Genomic DNA, 20,416 nt, shown 5'->3' with positions numbered 1-20,416 from the left:
TGGTCATTGTCTTTAGGATTAGTGACAAATGTGTTCAGTGTGGGTGACACATTCTTATTCTACCTAGTTAACTTTTTCTCCCAGAGTTTTGCCATAGCACTTTTCATCTCTGAGTTTCTCAAGGTGTATATTAAAGGGTTCAACATGGGAGTGATGACAGTATAAACCACAGTTATGGATTTATCAATGGGAAAGTTGGAAACAGGTCTCACATACATGAAACTATAGGGAATGAAGAAGAGTTCCACCACTGTGATGTGGGAACTGCAGGTAGACAGGCCTTTTCACCTCCCTTCCTGACTATGAGTTTTAAGGGAATTTAGGATGACCCCATAGGATGTTAGTAGAAGGATGAATATGACCATACAGATTGCTCCACCATTGGCAACCACAGTGAAACCCACACGGTGAGTGTCAGTACAGGCAAGTTCCAACAATGGGTACATGTCACAGATGAAGTGATTAATGACATTGGGGCCACAGAAGGGGAGATGTTACACAAAGAGAAGTTGAACCATGGAGTGCAGGCAACCTCCAACCCAGGCCACCACCAGCAACAGGATGCAAACCTGCCAATTCATGACGGTCAAGTAGTGCAGGGCCTTACAGAGGGCCACATAGTGATCATAGGCCATCACCACCAGGCAGAAGACCACAGAGCCCCCAAATAAATGTTCTAGGAAGAGCTATGCCATGCAAACTGAGAAGGAGATTGTCTTTTTACCACAGAGTAAGTCTCTAATCAATTTGGGTGAAATGACAGTGGAGTAAACTGCATCCATGAGGGACAGATAAGCAAGGAAGAAGTATGTGGGGGAGCCCAGGGAGGGGCTGGCAAAGACAGTCACCATAATGAGCAGATTACCCACCATCATCACAACGTAGATGAGTAACAACAAGACAAATAATGCTTTTTGCCCCTCAGGATTCTGAGTGAGGCCCAGGAGAACAAATTCTGTTAGATTGTTGCTATGTCCCATTTAGTTATCTGTGAGGCCAGTGTCAGGGATGAGAGATCAGGAGACCCAGACCTGTAATGAGATTGTGAACATGACTATGAATATATCTGTTACATTACAGAGCATATCTGTGTGTCTGTATGTCTACAGTGGTTTGCACACAATAAGCATTTGGTAAATATCTACTGAATTCTTCTTCCAAAAGCCCATCACACCTTCTCTTGACAGTTCTATTTCTCCTCAGATGATTTTGTTGGGACCACAAATAAGAGGTTATATCTCTATGTCTTAGTGGATCTTCTATAGAGAAGTGTAGTCAAAGACCCAAGAGGCAGTCATAACTTTAATAGAACCTTATTGAAACTAGGTCAGTTCATGACACAGAAGTCAACAAAGACAAGCAAGTAAGGGTCCCTGCTCTCTAGAAACTTACTCTTCAGTGGTGACAACAAACTCTAAGTAAATTGGCATAGAGTCAGTCCTTTGAGTTGGCAAAATTTGTAGTGAGTACCTTTACAATAGACCCAGGCAGCATCAAAACTAACATCTTTTCTGGATTAACTCCCTTAATACTATGATAGCCAACTCTTAGATATTCAATCCCTCCCATTTCAAAGGCTGTTTGGTCTTCATGAATCTCTCATTAAAGTCCAAGGCCCTGGAATCTGGACAGTGTCAAATAATTGCAAAATACTTAGCCCGTTGTTCCCTGCAGCAATTATGTCATCTCTTTGACTATCAGGTTCTTAAGGAGTTATAATTCTCTTCTTTTAATGTTTACCTATACCACAATGCTTAACACACATACACTACATAGCCATATTTCAGAATACATTTTAGAATTGAAATGACTCATGACTACCACCAACTATTACATTGGCAGGTTAACAGCTAGTATTTTTTCTCCAAAACACTTGGGGTGAGCTAAGTAGTGATGGAGGAGAAAATAGACACTAAAAGGAGAGGCAGAGTACAATGGGATATGGTTTTACTTATAATGCTTATGTACTGAGAGTGCTCAAAAATAGGATTTCAGTGCCCGGATTCCAAACAGCAGCACACTCAAGGGAAAAATCCAAGCTCAGTGTGAGAAGACATGTGTCTGGGTCATTTTCTAAATGTAGTTACAAGTCTGTATCAGTGTGCTCACTGGACGATAGAGATCAAACTAGATGCTCTCAGAACCCTTGTGAGTGTAACCACCTGTGATACTTTTTGTGCAGTCTTGCCTTATTCTCCTCTGCTGACTTTTATTTCTTCTTTCATATTTTCATAAGTAAACACAATTTCTCACCCTTATCACTGTCACTGGAGAAACACTAGCCAGTGGGAATGAGATTTGATAATTACAGAGATCAAAGAGTGATCACAGGTTTATCATTCAGCGTGTTCCTATTTATGATCCCAAACATCCTTGAAGAAAGCACAGAACACAGCAGTGAACAATGTGAGCTCTGGGGCTGCACTGCCTGTGTTGGAATCCCAGCTTCACCACTGAATGGGTGACCTTGGACAAGTTAATAAATCTCTCTGTGCCTCAGTTTCATCATTTTTAGAATTGGGATCTCAACAGTGCCTACTGCTTAGCGCCATCATTTTATTGGAATTAAAGCACCTAGAACCCTCCCTGGCACCTCGTACAGGCTCAATAAATGATGGTGATAATTAATGTTTTTTAATGCTTTACTATGAACATTGTATCAGAACAAATCATCTGGATTTTGTCAATCTGACAAAAAGTATAGACATAGTTCAGGATAAAAAGAATAATATGTTCAAACATGGTTGCCGTGATAATTATAAATATCTGCATATAAAGGCCCATATCAAGCTGCCAGAACAGAATGGGCACATATTCCTTTATACTGTAGCAAACTTGACATGATCTACAATTTTAAATTATCTAATTTAAAAATATAAAAGAAATTATAAATATTAACATATCATTTAAAATATAATTAACCCATAATTCAAGATTATCAATCCACAAATTTATTTGTAATATGCTACATTTCTCTTTGTTGTTTGGGAAAATGGACAATAAATATCTTTCATGTTGTAATACTAACACCAAATACATACAAATATTCCATCTAATTTCTGTGTTTTTTTCTAGCTTGATTTTCTCAACTGAGACTTCATCCAATGAAAATATAAGATATTTAAGATTATAGCTATATTTAACAACATATCAGATGAATTTTCAGTGATTATCCCTTGTTAATTGTTTCAAGAACCCACCTCTTGGGTTTTTTCCTTTGTCTTTAAAGATTAGTGCTTCTTCCTCTAAGGGTAACTGCAGATACTTCGAGTATCTATGTGTGATCATAGAACACATAGTATTGTATGGCTGAGCAATGGATCTATAAATCATTTCAAATGGTCACACTTTCTGTACTTCCACACAATCTCCCCATCACATCAGTCTTTCAGGTAAATGTAGAAGCATCTGACATGGATGCCTAGAATATAAAGACACTGAAATACAACAAAAACATCTGCCTTGCAAAGACAGTTGAACACTCTCACCTGCTAGAAAAATTTCTGCAAAGAAAAACAAAGCTGCTGTTTGTGTGCATACTGGCCTAATTAGTGGAAATTAACTTGATTGAGCCCACTATTGGCTGATATAAAAAAACTCAAAAATTTAAAAACACTGAAATTGGTTATTTGAATGTGTCTGTTCTCAGTTAATTATGGTAAGGTAACCAAAAATTACCTTACTTTGATAGAGGGTTTAGTCTAATATTCATATCTCTGGCCATTAATCTCTCTCTGCACCTAACAAGAGAAATTCTGGGATTTTTAACTTCTTGGAATAGCCAATGGCTGAGCATTTCACGGGCAATAGTAGACTCTTTAGGCTTCTGGTCATTTAAATAGCTTTTCCTTAAGGCTGCCTCATCCTTAATTAAAAACATGTTTCTACCTCTCCCCAATTTTATCTCAGAAAATTGGGAACTTCACAAACTTCTCAAACAATAAGTCTATGCTGAGAAAATTAGATGTCTGGAAGATTAGATACCAATTGAGAATAAATTTCAGCCTGGGCAGAAGTTTGGGTTTTCAGAAATCTCCTGGGCTAATCTGTCAGAAAAAATTATTCTTCCATTTATATATGCAGACACAGACTCTGACTTTTTTTGTTACTATTTTATGTGAAAGAGAATATAAGGTCATTATAGATCCATTTATAGACTATCTGGAACAAATTCAAATGAAGAAACCTCTAGACAGTTTTCTTCTTCAGAATAATCCCTAGAGAGAAAAAGATTCGGATCTTGCAAAAAAGAGCAGCAAAATGCCAAATACATAAAAAGTCTGTAATTTGAAAATAAAAAAAAAGTATAGTGAATAATTTATGAATTTCATGTTAGGAAATCTTTGGTAAGGCAAATAATATTTCATCTGTAATTAAGAGAGAAACATATCCAACCATATCCTGAACAATGGAGGTTCTTACTGTTAGCTGTTTGAGCATCTATTCAAGATGCCCTGAGCCTCACAGGCAGAGTGCTTTGGGACTGGGGAAGTTATTGAAGTAGACAGTCAATTCTTGAAATAACAAGTAATCATGGTTCTGTGGTTCTGGGTTGAAGCAGACATTGTTGATCAGGCCTAAATCTATGTCAGCTGAAACCATAATGATCTTCAGGTCATTAATTCAGTCCATTTATTTCAATTCAGTATCAATTGAGTTACTATTTCTACAAAAAAAGAATTATTTTCCAACAAAAGCCTACTTCTATATAAAACCTCTGGGGGCTTCCACTGTTATTTCCTTAGAATGGTTTACAAGGGGCTCCACTGGGCATCTGCATCTCCACATATATTTAGTTTAATATTGCATTTTCTGGGTCATACAGGCCTTAAAGAGTCATTAAATACCTATCTAAACCAACTGAAGTCTTTACTTTGTGCAGAGTCCCACCAAAGTTTTGGTGGTTTTCAGCTTACCTAATAAATGGATGAAATCCAACAAATACAAATGTCACACATGGTACTTCTAAGATTTAGAGTACATCTAAGTGCCACTTCCTCTCTTACCAGTAGGGGGAAAAAATGGAGAATTTATTTTTCATTTGAAAAAATTATCTGATATGATCCAGATTACTGTGGATTAAATTATGACTCGGAACTGAAGAACTAATATATACATATGTATAATCTCTGTGTTCCTTTCAGCTGAATGCAAAGAACTACTAATGTTTCCTGCTGTCTGAATTAAGAAAAAGAATTTGCTAGATCAGTGGTGTCTACAAAAGCACAGACACTGAATTTCTATGTCTCAATAAATATAATACACTGAAAATATAACTGATATGGATGTTGCTTCAAAATATGTAATAACCCACAGTGATGCTCTGTAAGCTATGTCAGTCCTAAAACTAGAAAATTAAATATTGGGATAATATTTGTCATCTGGAAAGCAAGAATGGGTTGTTTTGCACCAAATATTTCCATAAGAGCCACCAGAGTAGCTAGAAAAATGTAAAATGCATGTGTCTGAAGTCATCAGAAAACTAACAGGGAATCAAGGATGTGTGGGGCCAAAATTTTGAAAAGAAGAGAAGCCAGAGAGCTAAAACCTGCATTTGATGCCCTCTTTTTGCTAAAGTGGGCTTATTGTAAAAACCACACATGAAAAGCTAAAAAGGTTGAGTGGAAGTTCCTACAAATGTTTTACCCTGAAGACAATAAATGAGATTCAAATTCCATCAAGAAGAGGACTTTGAAAACAACCAGGCTTTTCTTTGAGACCATGAATAGTTTTACTCTTGGAGTAAGGGTGACTAAAAAGAGAGTAGTGCTCATAGAAACTCAAGCCCACAATGACTCATCTAATTTCCTGATTAGATTATCTGGGATTTTTATTTCCCCAAGCCTACCTGTCAGCCAGAAACAAAATGAAATTTTCTGTTAAAGAAGAAAGCATAATAAAAGTCCTTGAATAACTTCTCAACTTTTTAAATATAAAATATGCCACAAAAAAACAAATGTAACAAACTATAGACAAATACAAGACCTAATTGAAAAGCAAAAGCTATTAAAATAAATATAGATGATCCAAAATATGGGAAAAAAAGCATTTCAAAATAAACTTAGTGTGTTCAAACAATTAAAACACAAGGTGGATAATAAATTGAATGAAATAAATTTGAAAGTTAAAATACATAAAACTGAAATTCAAAATTTATTTGTGGGGTTTAATAGTAGATTGGATAGATATGGATAGGGAACTAGTAAATGATAAGAGAAATTAGAAGAGAATATACAGATGCAAGTAGAAAGAGATAAAAGGATGGACAATGCAGGAAATAGCGTGAAAGGTAAGAGCCTGACAAGATAAACATCTTAAATAACAGAATAAAAAGTGAAAAAGAGGTAGTGGAATAAATTGCATAAAGTAACCCAGAAAAGGTTCCACAGAAAAGGAGCACTCTTTCTAACATCAGGGAAAAATAATAGACTTCTACCTTTATAACATATTTTTAAACTTATTAACCTGAAAGGAATAATAAGTAAATAAGCAATAATAGAGGGAGATAATAGCACAACTCGTGTTAATTGCATGAGTATGGACACACCAAAAAATTTATAAAGATATAAAATGTTTAAACATCCTTAACAAATGTGATTGATTGAAACAAGAAACAATGCATCCAACAATGGCAAAAAGTGCCCATAGAACAGTCTTCAAAAGTAATTATATGCTGAGCCAAAAAGCAATTCCCAAGAAATTTCAAAAATTACAGTCATAAAGTTTGTCTCTGGACATGAAGAAATTAAATAACCTAGAAAATCAAAACCTAAAAGTAGCCAGAAAATTACTCTAGGAATAGACTTACCATATGACCCAGGAATCCCACTCCCGGGCTTATATCCAGAAGGAGCCCTACTTCAGGATGACACCTGCACCCCAATGTTCATAGCAGCATTGTTCACAATAGCCAAGACATGGAAACAGCCTAAATATCTATCAAGAGATGACTGGATAAAGAAGAGGAGGTATATTTATACAATGGAATACTTCTCAGCTATAAAAACCAACAACATAATGCCATTTGCAGCAACATGGATGCTCCTGGAGAATGTCATTTTAAGTGAAGTAAGCCAGAAAGAGAAAGAAAAATATCTTATGAGATCGCTCATATGTGGAATCTAAGAAACAAACAAACAAACAAAACATACAAAGCATAAATACAAAACAGAAATAGACTCACAGACATAGAATATAAACTTGTGGTTGCCTAGGGGGTGGGGGGGTGGGAAGAGATAGACTGGGATTTCAAAATTGTAGAAATAGATAAACAAGACTATACTGTATAGCACAGGGAAATATATACAAGGTGTAATGGTAGCTCACACAGAAAAAATGTGACGATGAATATATATATGTTCATGTATAACTGAAAAATTGTGCTCTACACTGGAATTTGACACAACATTGTAAAATGATTATAAATCAATAAAAATGTTAAAAATAAACCCAGTGCATTTCTAAATACCCCCTGGGTAAAATGAACCACAACAAAAATTAGAAAACACTTTGAGCTTAATGATAATGAAAATACAACATATTAGAGCTTATTAGAGCTTATTAGTGTCAGCTAAATCTTATTTTCATATATTAGAAAATAATAAACCTCAAAAATCCAATGCTTTTGATTATAAACATATATTCAAGAATTTATTAATGTAACACAAGTATAAAGCCAAAATAATCAGTATGATGGAGGGAATAAAGATACAGACAGGTTTATGAATACATCTGCCTAGTACAGCAGCAGCAGCAGCCAAAAGTAGACAATTGCTGCTCTGCAGTTTCACTTGAAATTGATATTAAATGCTCAAAGTGGGGGAGGGAATGGTATAGCTCAAGTGGTAGAGCAAATGCTTAGAATGCATGACATCCTGGGTTCAATCCCCAGTACCTCCTCCAAACAGAAATAAATAAATAAACCTAATTACCTCCCCCTCATAAAACAAAGGGGAAAAATGCAAAAAATGAAGGCTCAAGGTGAAGAAAAACCCTCCTGATAAGCAGTATTTTGAGCAGTACATATGGCTTTCATTTTACATGGGAGAAGAAATAGAGAGTAAATACAAATTTGATACACTGTTGAGGAAAAGAGGAAAATGGAAGAATGGATGACAAAGCAATCTGGAGGTGCTGTATGTAGCTGGATTACTCAGAATGGACCAAACACAAAAATGTCTGTTCATCATATAAAGTACCTATCAGAGAATTTGCTGCAGAGAAAACTGTCAAATAATCTGGTCGACAAGATGGCCTGTCCTGTGGCTATCAATCAGCATTTTCAACCATTTTGTTGGTCACTGTGGCAGAGATGAATGATCTACACAGGCTGAGTGAGCAATACGAGCTACCTGTCACTGATCCTGATCTGGCTCCTGTCACTGCTGAATGTTCCAATTCCATTAGTAAAGTTAATCACTGACTCCCTTATAAGCCACAATTTTGTAGGGAAACTAGCCAAAACTCTGTGGCAGCTTATGCCTTTAAAACTCCTCAACCTCGAGGAGACAATATTTTGTCTCCTAGCCAGCAAACAGACATTACAAGAAATAGAAAAAGAAGTTATTCAGGCTGAAGAAAACAGTATCATACAGAAATCAGAATTTATAGAAAAGGATGAAGAAAGTGGAAATGATGTACATGAATTAATAGAGAAAAGAAAGAAATTCCTTTTCTAAAGTTTTAAATAATTAGTTATGTAATGAAAGATTAATAATATATTCAGAAACTTATAACATATGTAGCAGTAAAATATATGACAACAATTTCAAGGTCAGTGGGATGTAATTGGAATTATAATTTGATAAGATATTTAATTGATGTTGAGAAACCAAATCCTGCCAACAACCATCTGCACAAGCTAAGAAGTGGATCCTTCTTCAGGGGAGCCTTCATGTGAGGCTGCAGCCCCAGCCAGCACCTTGATTGCAGCCTTGTCAGAGAACCTGAAGTGGAGGAACCAGCTAAGTCACGCTTAGTATGTGGACCTACAGAAACTGTGATATAAGTTTGTGTTTTTTCAAGTCACTAAGTTTTGAGGTGACTTGCAATGCAGAAATAGACAGCTAACATAGATATCTAGAAAAATCTTCCAATTAATCAGAAACTTAGCAATAAATATTTAAAGTAATCATGAACCAAAGAAGAAATTTTAATATAATTAACAAATATTTGTAACTACACAATAAAACTGTAACAAAATGGATGGGTTGTGACCAACACAGTACTTAGAAGAAAATGTATAGCTTTAAATGCTTATACTAAAATAAAGTATTTGTCTTTCTATTTCTGCTTATTTTACTTAGCGTAATGCCCTCAGAGTCCCTCCATATTGTCACAGATGGCAGGATTCACTTCTTTTATATAGCTGAATAATATTCCATTGTGTTTCTATATGTATATATTTACATACATACACAATACATATGTATGTATACCATGTTTCTTTATCCGTTCATCAATCAGGGGACATTTAGGTTTTACATTAGGCTATTGTGAATAATACTGCCATGAACATGGGAGTATAGATATCTCTTCAGGTTCCTAATTTTATATTTTTGGATATACACACAGAAGTGGATTGTTGAACCATATGGTAGTTTTATTTTTAATTTTTTTAGAAACCTCCATAATGTTTCCCATAGTAGCTGAACACATATATATTCCCACCACCTGGATAGTAGAGTTCCCTCTTCTCTACATCCTCACAAGCATTTAATTTCTCCTGTAAATCTCATATAGCCATCCTAAGAGGTGTGAGGTGGTATCCAATTTTTATTATGATTTGCATTTCCCTAATTATTAGTGATGTTGAGCACCTTCTTACGTTCCTAGTGACAATTTGTATGTCTTCTTTGGAAAAATACCAATTTAAGTCTTTGCCCATTTTAAATTGAGTTTTTTGGTTTTTGGCTCTTGAGTTGTAAAATTCCTTATATTTCTCAGATATTAACTCTTACCAGATATAAGATTTACAACTATTTTCTCCCATTCTATAAGTTACCTTTTATTTTGTTGATTGCTTCTTTGGATGTGAAGAGCAGTCTGAATTTAAAACTTGATATCCTGGGGGAGGGTATAGCTCAAGTGGTAGAATGCATGCTTAGCATGCATGAGGTCCTGGGTTCAATCCTCATTACCTCCAAAGAAAAACCAAATAAATCTAATTACATCCCCCTGCAAAAATAATAATAATAATAGTAATAATAAAACTTGATATCCTGGACTTCAATCTTATGTCATGTTGGGATGAGACATAACTGGCCTGATAGCTTTTGTCTCTTCCTTCTCAGAGCCCTGAACTGTCATTTTACAAGTCTGAGAACCTCACTGGGTAGACATTGTCTACATTACCCTATATCTACATGGAGAAGAAAGAGACCCAGAAGAGCCCCGTCCTATAGTCATCTCTACCAAGGCTTCATTCATATAAGTGAAGTCATCTTGGAACCTCCTTAAATGTCCATCAATCAATTGAAGAGTGACCTCAGTCCATGCCACATGAAACAGAATTGTTCCATCAAGTTCTTCCTCAATTCATATAGTCAGATACAGACTAGTGAATGGCAAGATATAGCCCTGTATGTGGACAGATACATGCTCATGTGTGATCATATCAGATACATATGCATATACATACATACATGCAGTCATAACAGTAGTCAAATACTGACCCATGTGTTGTGAGATACAGACCCATGCGTGTTCACATATAAATACATACATGAAATTGTATACAGACTTACATATCACTGAATATACACATACAGGTGGTCATACATATTCGCATGAGGTTGGATACAGATCTGAGTGTGTGGTGGGATACAGACGTGTATTGTTGGATACAGGCCTATAAATGTTTGAGTACAGACATATGCTCCTGGCTTTGAGGATTGTGCTGTAATTCACACCAGTGAAAGACATCAAACCCTTTCTGACCAGCTCATTGAAAATGTGAATTAAATATAATTAAGAAAGTCCTCATTTTAAGAAAACCAAAAGGCAAGATATACTCTAGAGAGAAGATTACAAATTTTTATTGAGACATCAATCAACCCTTCACAATATGTGTCTTATTCTGGATAAGAAAACAAGATATTAAAACATGTCTTCCTCAAAATAAATATGTAGAGTCACAACTTTCTAAATTTCTTTTTCTGGGAAGCTTTCAAACTTTGCAGAATAATCCTAAAATTTAGAGGAGGAGGGGAAGGTGAAGGATGAGAAAAAAATGCCCCAAAATTGAAGCTTCTAGTTGATATAAAACCTGATATATTAAATGGAAAATTTTCAAATTATTACTGAAAGTTGTAATAATATTGTCAGATTAGTTTACCTGTTGGGGGAAAGAAGGCTTAGATATTTCCTAATCACTAATAAAACTAAATTCTAGATGGGTTAAAGATAAAATGTTTTGAAAAGTTATTTAAAAAAAAAACAAGAAGTTAAAATTTATAAAATCTGTGGAAGGAAATGGGATTTTCCAAGAGTGACATGATAAAAGAAATCCAAAAGTTAAAGACTATTAAACAACATCTTTTTATAAAAATAGCCATTATTACAGCATAAATAACATGGTAAGTATTTGTAGAAAATGTCAAAGAAGAGTAAATATTTGTGACAAATATATATATTTAATGTAGAAAGAATTAATCAAAGTTTTTCAATAAAAATTTTCACTCCAATAGATGAAGAATTCAAGAAATTGACAGTATATAGAGTGGATTCTATGTCCCACATATTATGAGAACATAAAGACAGCTAAAAAAATTTCCCTGACACCAGGGAGTTTATAGACCAGTGAATACAGATAATTAGCAAAATTTTATAGCTCATCATTTGACAGAATTATACAAATTTGAAAATTAACTAAATTTCTGTCTTAGTCCACTTGGGGAGCTATTTCAGAATACCACAGACTGGATGGCTTTAACAATAAACATTTATTTTTCACAGATCTAGAGTCTCAGAACTCCAAGATTAAGGTGTCAGCAGATTCCATGTCTGGTGAGGGTCCCTCCTCAGTTTACAGACAGCTATCTGTTGTGTCCTCATGTGGCAGAAGGATCAGGTGAGCTCTCAAAGTTCTCTTATAGGGGCATTAATTCCATCATCAGGGCTCCACATTCATGACATAATTATTTCTCAAACAGCCCACCTCCAAATACCACCATATTATAAAGGATTTAACTTATAAATTTGGAGAGGGAAACAAACTTTCAATCTATAGCAACATCCAAAAGGGGAGAAATTAATTCCGTAAATTCCAATCAAATCAAATGCTTGATATTATTTGATGAATACTATGATGTTTGGAAAGATTTTGGGATAATATAAGAAATATCCATATAACAACAATAGCAATACAAATCAGAATATGAGGCTTTTCATACAGTGTGATTTACCAGTGAAAAATCACCCACAGCCCCCTAGCCTTAGCCCCTCATGTATCCAGGATAAATAAGGGAGGTAGAATAGTAAGTTTCTTTGACTGCATGATTTTGACCACTTTAAAGGCAGATAATATTTTGTTTCAAGCCTTATTCAGAGAAAAAGAAGATTTATTAATGATATCTTGACCAAATAGAACAATGTATTCTGGCTTCTTCCTAATAATCTGTATTTCATTAATAAAAGAGATGAGAAAGACATATACTGCAGCATGTCTTTTAACGATATCACTCAAAATATCTGGTGTCAAGTTCTGTAGTGTATATTTGAAGCTGACAGATTATGGTTTATGATGAATTTACAGATGAAAGGCAGAGCCTGTGTCTCTAAAGAATGCCATGGAACAGTATGAGCAAAAATGGAGATGGGGATAATGAAAACCAGCAGAAGTATTATCAGATAGTCTAAACTATCTGGGACGATTAATGAGTCATCTTTATGAAAATGTAACACCAAAAAAAGCTGTTCCAATTGAGGAGATAATATGATTTCCCAATTGTAAAAATAAGTAAGATTGGTTATTTCATGTATATACACTTTGTTTATTTAGATTATTTTAATATACTTAGCCTCTTGGTTATTAATGTTGCATCTCTGAAACATCACTCTTCTTTGATGTTAACATACTGAGCAATATAAGCAAAAGGATATATAAAAATATCTTTCAGATAGAAAAATAAAACACGTGTTTCAAATATTAATATGGGCTGTTTCTGTGTAGGGAGGAGTGAACCAAGTTTTTATGTCTTATTTCTTACTTTATTTTTCCAAAATCTGTAATGAACCCTATTGATTCTGGAAAGATTACATTACTTAAGACATAAACATAAGAAAATCTTCCACTAACTAAAATAAATTTATAGGATTAACTATAGCTTAACTGGCCATATAGAACAGAAATCAGTAGTCTCAACAGAGACATTTTATAACCAAAAACTATACATATTTTCATAGGAAATTTTAAAAATCTTAAAAATATAATTCACATAAAATATATGCTTTGAACTGAAAAATTATGAAAATCTTAAAAATATGTTTTGACCATTGGAAGTATTCAAATAATAAATGTTTTTCATCATTCTCAAGTTATTAAACCTGAGGAGAAATTTACTACAGCTAAATGATCATTCATGGCTAACTTAGAAAGAGTAACTTTTCATAGAAAATAAGTAATACATTTCCCTGATGTCTCATTTTCTTTTTTTGGTCCAGAGCTTTTTCATGGCATTTTTCATCTTTCCATTTCTCAGAGTATAGATTAGAAGGTTCAACATAGGAGTGATAACAGTGTAAAACACAGTCAAGGACTTATCAATGGGTAAGGCAGAAGGATGTCTCACATACATAAAGACTCAAGGGACAAAGAAGAGGACCACCACAGTAATGTGGGAGCCACTGGTGGACAAAGCTTTGCACCTCCCTTCCTGACTAAGATTCTTCAGGGAGTGCAGGATGACCCCATAGGAGATGAGTAAGAGCATAAAGATGACCACACAGATTGCCCCATCATTGGCAACCACAGTGAGGCCAATAATGTAGGTATCAGAGCAGGCAAGTTTTAACAAGGGATACATGTCACAGAGGAAGTGGTCAATGACATTGGGGCCACAGAAGGGAAGGTTGTAAGCCAAGAGCAGTTGAACTACAGCATGCAAAAACCCACCAACCCAAGCCAACAGCAGCAGCAGAATACACACTCACTTATTCATGATCGTCAAATAATGTAAGGGTTTGCAGATGGCCACATAGCAGTCTTAAGCCATGATCACCAGGAGTAAAATCTCAGCACCACCAAATAAGTGCTCTATGAAAAGCTGGGTCATGCAGGCTTGGAATGAAATGATTTTCTTCTCACTGAGTAAGTTTATAATCATATTTGGGGTGATTGCAGTAGAATAAGCAGCATCCATATATGATAAGTAGCCAAGAAAGAAGCACATGGAGGAATCCAGCGTTGAACTGACCACCACAGTCATGACAATGAGTATGTTGCCCACCATTGTCACCATGTAGATGAGCAAGAACACAACAAATAACATTTTCTGACCCTGGGGGCTCTGAGTGAGCCCCAAGAAGACAAACTTGGTTACATTGTTCCTTTGCTCCATAGATTCTTCTATATGTCTTATTTCAGAGCTCAGGACAAAATTACCTGTAAATATATTTATTATTAGTGACTTCTTGAAATCTTAAGATAATTTGTTTATTCAGCCAATAGGCAGTATGGTTTATTATGTTCCAGTACTTTCAGAAATTATAATACAAATCTGATTAAAACATTATCCTTAACCTCAACAATCTTATAGGCTAATGGAGAGGCAAGTAATTAGGGACATATATGGGAAAGGGATAAATTAGTATATAAATCACTTGCCACAGTTAACTTTCCATCAGGAAGCTAATTAAATTGTACATATAGGTAATACTTATTACAAAAATTAAAATTTATTAAAGATTTAATACAAAAGCAAAGCAAGATTTACTTAATATTTACTTTCCAGTTAATAAAAGAGGTAACTTTCTACATTCTAAAGGTGGAAGAATCTTCTTAACCAATCATTAAAATCCCAAATAGATATATTTGACAATTTAAAAATTTTGCATAGATTTAGGAAAAGATATAACAATGTCAATATACAAAAGTAGTTTGGAGAAAAGGTTTACATTTTAGAAGTCATATACAGAGTTAATATCTAAAATAGACAAATATCTCTAAGCAATTAACTGATAAAAGATATAAATAAAAATATAAAATAAATAAAAATATAAACAAACTATTAAAGGAAGGATACATCAAAATGGTCCACAAACATATGATAAGATGCTGAAATTAATATGTGAACAGAAAAACAGGAATTGAAGCAACAGCTTACTTACTACAGTATTACATTGGGCTCTTGGAAGTCACTCAGTCACTTTCTACAGATGCTACATCATCTTTTAGTTTTTAACAGAAGATTTTCTTTTGAACTGCTGGAATTTTAAAAATGAATGTGAATGCCCTGATACCTAAAGAAATTTGATCTTGATTGTGAACAGAGACTACAAATATTAATTGCTGGCAAAATTTGTTCTCTTAACAAAGAAATATTAAACTGACATTTTAATTGGAGAAAAAACTCTAAATTATATTTGGAATGTTTAGATAAAAATGCAATGCTTACAGCACATAATTAAAACTACCATGAGATTTAGAAGTATCTGTTGAGGACAGCTTTTTGTCCTGGGACACGGGGCATGGCCAGAAAGGCAGCTGCCCCCTCACCCATCATGCATCACAGGTTGTGGGGAACCTGGTGCTAAACCATTGATAGAAGACATGCTTCTGTGTCGGGGTTTCCTAGGTAGCACAGCAGCTCCCTAGCTGTGATCTAGTGGAAGTCAGCCCTCAACACAAGGGTTTAAAAAGGGGGGAAATAAAGAATAAGATAGAAATATCTGCCCATTAAATTATTCCCAAATAGTTATACTTGAAATTAATTTTTAAAGTATACTTGATGTTAGAGAAGGTAAATTTATTCTAGATCTTTATAATAAGAGGATATCCCAAAAGGGTATTACATAATAGAATTGATTTTCACATATTTTAGTGATCACAAAGATCCCTAACTTTGCTGATCATGAGAAACAGATAGGGGAACTTCTGAAAGACTGGATTCTCACACCACCAATGTACTTTTGCAAAATATAAAGTCTAGTTCAGAATCTTGTGTATAAACTTTCCTGGGTTACCTGCATAAGGAGACAGCCATTCAATCCATGAACTGGGCTCTGGTGCCTTCTCCCTTGTCCTTCATTGACTGATTCCATCTCTGAGAACACAGACAACAGGACACTTACACCATCACTGGACTTTGACCTGTTTCCACATGACCAACTCTTCTCATGTTGCAGGAAATCTGATTCATCCCAATCTTTTAGAAAAATATATCTTTTTGAACTGTTAGAATTTTCAAAATGAATATGTATGCCCTGATACCTAAAGAAATTTGAATCTTGATTTTGAACAGAGACTAAAAATATAAATTGCTGGCAAAATTTGTCCTCTTAACAAAGAAATATTAAATTAACATTTTAATTGAAGAAAAAACTGTAAATTATGCTTAAATTAATTAGATAAAAATTTTGCCATTTTGTGTTTTATACCAGTAAAAATGAAACAGTGAAAAAGCCTTTATCACATTTTGATTCTCAACCTGTTACACTGTCCTGTCTTCATACAGCACTGTTGAATGTTGGGTTTCCTGAAGGATGAATACTTCATATGCATGCTTTATTATGTTTTGAGTACATCATTCCATTTTGGGAAGAAGCCTATCACGTGAGTACTAGTACAGACAGATACTCTCTGAGGGTAATGGCAAAGGTCCACAAACACTTTATCTACATTTGAACTGCAGTACATATTATAGAGTAATTCAACTGGTGCATCTCCAAGGGTGATTCTTGTCTAATTAAATTCATTGGGACATTAATCATAATTTTGACAGTACACTTCTTATCTCCAGAGATGCCACCAAGGTAATCACCATGTAGAATAGGCCTTTCAGAACCCTGTCCTCTGAGGGAAAATCCTGAAAGAACAACTTGAGGTCATATCTCCAAAAGGGGACAGTCCAGTCTGGGTAGAAGTAGAATATGTAAAAGCTTTCTTGTTTAAATCATGACCTTCAAAGTAGGAAAATCTGTTTAAGCTTTGTCTTTGCAGATGACATCTGATCTGATTTCCAGAAGATAATAAATGTTAATTTCAAAAGAAGTCATTTAAATCTTATTTATAATGCAGATAAAGTTTGTCACATGGTTTCAGAGAGCCAAGTTGAGAGAATCTGTGTTAGTGTGGGAGTAGGGAAAGAGAAAACATTTGTGGGACTGTTCTATTTATCTCAAAGAACTGCTCATGGAGCATTCATCAAAATAACCAATAAACTGGGCCACAAAAGAATTTGCAATACATTTCAAAGGACTTAATAATATAGAATATATGTATATATTATAAAAATGTAATTCAACAAGAAATTGACAACAAAAATATAACATTTTCCAGTTATATACAAATCAAACAACCCAAGTCTAAATTATTCATGAATCTTTGGAAAAATTAATTTTCAATAGAAAGATAATGATACATGTGTAAAAAAAGATGTATTAAAGATATATATGAACTATATATTTAAAAACTATAAAAAGAAGATGTAGCTCCAGGAATGGTTAGAGGGAAATGTATAGCTTTAATTTTAAGCATTAGAAAGCAAGAAATGTTATAAGAAATGCTATAAGAAATGACCTAAACTTCGATGTTAAGGAGCTAGCAAAGAAAAAGCAAAACTATTACAGAGAACATTGTACAATGGAAATAGTAAATAGAACATTGTACAATGGAAATAGTAAATAGAATACAGAAATCACTGAAATAGAAATTGATTGAAAAAATAGAGAAAATATATGAATCCAGAAATTGGTTCTTTGAAAGTCTAGTAAAATTGATAAGATCTTAGCAAAAATGAATAAGAAAATTAAGAGAAAAAAATTATCATAATTGAGAATGAAGAGAGGGTCATCACTGTATGAAGAGTCTGCAGAACTTAAAAAGATAATAAAAGGATACAATAATTTATGACAGCATACTTGACAACTAAAAGAAAATGGACCACGGTTATGAAAAACACAAATTTCTACATAAACACACTAAGAAAAGTAATTAAAAACTGTAATAATCTAACACTCAAGAAAATTATTTCTTTAAAATCCTTCCCAAAATTCCATCCCCATATAGCTTTATCAGTGAATTCTACATAAAAATCAATCAAGAAATAGTACCAATCCTACATACATACTTTTAGGGATGGGAGGAAATTATACTTCCCAGCTCATCTCCTCGCTGCATATGCACCCAGCGTGATCCTTATACCAGAATGAAACAAGGTCCTCATAAGAGAAATAATCAGACCAAGATCTCATATTATCACAGACTCAAAATTGTGAGCACAATATTTAGTTTGATTCTTTTAAATGTTTTATTTCTGATTTTTTTCATGCTGTTATGATTTATGAAGCAGATCTGAAGCGGTACTGGGTCTGGGGCTAAATTACGTCCCACTGCTGATGCAGAATTGTCTTAGTATTTAACTCCCTCTACTGACCCTGTGAACAATGAAGCCTTCCAGCTGCTGAGAATAGGCATTATTCCTAGCCCAGTCTGAGCACCAAGCACTCCTCTCTCTAACCTGTGTGGGTAGATCTTTTCCCATCCTCATGTAGTTTCCTGAAGACTATGAATAATTGAGGGGGATCTCTCCAGATCTCCAACATTGCCTCCCTCAATGCCTCTGAATCTCTCTTTCTCTGCCCCGCAGGTCTATGATCTGCAGTGTTCCACCCTCAGAAATCTAGCTGCCTCAGTGCCTTGGTCTTCTCAGACCCTCAACTTCATCTCCTCAACTCAGAGTCTACCAGGATCTTTTGAGGGATCCTTCTCTGTACCACAATATGGAAACATTTTAAAGGTAATAAATCAGAACAACCTTAGAGCTTCACTTGTTCATTTCTCATCACTCAGCAATCACTGTCAATCATTATTGACATCTGGTGTCTTGAAAATAATTATTTCATATTCTGGCTCTTTGTTTGCCTGACTTTATAAAAACCTATACATGAATATTTGTATCAATTTTATCCATAATTTTGAATAGCTGGAAACAATAAAAATATCTCTTAATGGAGAAAAGGATAAATGTCATACAGTTTGGAATAATACTCAGCAATAAAATGAACTATTAACAAATGCAATATGCACAAATTTCAAATGCATGATACCAGGACTAAGAAGCCAAGTTTAAAAGACTAGATATTCAACATGATCCTATGTATAGAAGACCTAAAAATATTGCACCGCAAACTGTTAGAACAAATAAACAACTTCAATAAATTTGCAGGCTACAAAATCAACATACAAAAATCAGCTGCATTTACATATACTAACAATGAGCTATCTAAAAATATTTTATATTAATTTTGAAAATAATCCCATTTACAATGGCATCAAAAATAATAAATTACCTAGATATTCATGAGAGGTAATTGGTATGTAAATTAGCTTGACTGTGGTATCCATTTTACAGCATATATGTATATGAAATCATGACATTGTATACCTTAAATATAGAAAATTTTGAATTCTCAATTATACCTTTACAATGCTGGGAGGAAAAAAAAGACTACATACTGTATGATTCAATTTATAGGACACTGTGGAAAAGACAAAACTATAGGAATGGAAATGGATCAGTGTTTTCCAAGACCTGGAGGTGAAGGGAGGATGTGATGCAAAGGAGCACGGGGAAATATTTTTGGTGATGAAACATTCTGCATATTAATTGATGTGGTGGTTACATAACTATATATATTTGTCAGTACTTACATAGCTTTGACTTAAAAAGGATGAATGAGGCACTGTAAAGATTTTATATTATGTAAAAATAGAAAACAAAAAGAATTTTTACATTAAAATATCAGACAATTGGAAAATGTATTAGAACAAAAGATTCTATTTACAATAGTAGCAAAAGAACTCAAAAATACTAAATCTATAAAAATATACCAGATTTATATGAACATAAAAGAAATACCCATGTTTGTGGATAAGAAATCTCAATTCACTAAAGTTATAAACTTTCTCTAAATCAAGTCTCATTGAAAATATTAACTAAACTTAGTTTTTGCTACACTAGCTTATTGAATTTTAATTATAAAACAAATATGCAAGAATAGGCATTTCTGTGCTCACTTCGGCAGCACATATACTAAAATTGGAATGATACAGAGAAGATTAGCTTGGCCCCTGCGCAAGGATGACATGCAAATTCGTGAAGCGTTCCATATTAAAAAAAAAAAAAAGAATAGGCATTTCTGATAAGGAATAGAAATGAAGGAGTCCTAGGCTTATGAGGTATCAAAGCATATTTTA

At 34.2% G+C, this 20,416-nt stretch overlaps 1 non-coding gene and 2 pseudogenes across 1 annotated transcript; 1 reads left to right on the top strand and 2 right to left on the bottom strand.

The window, feature by feature from the left end:
* Positions 1 to 34: 34 nt before the first annotated feature.
* On the bottom strand, positions 35 to 980 carry LOC140693459 (olfactory receptor 4A47-like; annotated as a pseudogene).
* A 12,660-nt stretch (positions 981 to 13,640) lies between these two features.
* On the bottom strand, positions 13,641 to 14,561 carry LOC140693330 (olfactory receptor 4A47-like; annotated as a pseudogene).
* A 5,667-nt stretch (positions 14,562 to 20,228) lies between these two features.
* LOC116278517 (U6 spliceosomal RNA) lies at positions 20,229 to 20,335 on the top strand. Its single transcript, XR_004187843.1, has one exon. It is a non-coding gene; the product is annotated as a U6 spliceosomal RNA (small nuclear RNA).
* Positions 20,336 to 20,416: the final 81 nt, after the last annotated feature.

Source organism: Vicugna pacos, unplaced genomic scaffold, assembly GCF_048564905.1.
Source record: "Vicugna pacos unplaced genomic scaffold, VicPac4 scaffold_19, whole genome shotgun sequence".
NCBI classification, from domain to species: Eukaryota; Metazoa; Chordata; class Mammalia; order Artiodactyla; family Camelidae; genus Vicugna; species Vicugna pacos.
Note: the sequence above shows the minus strand (reverse complement) of the source record. Positions and strands in the feature narration are given on the sequence as shown.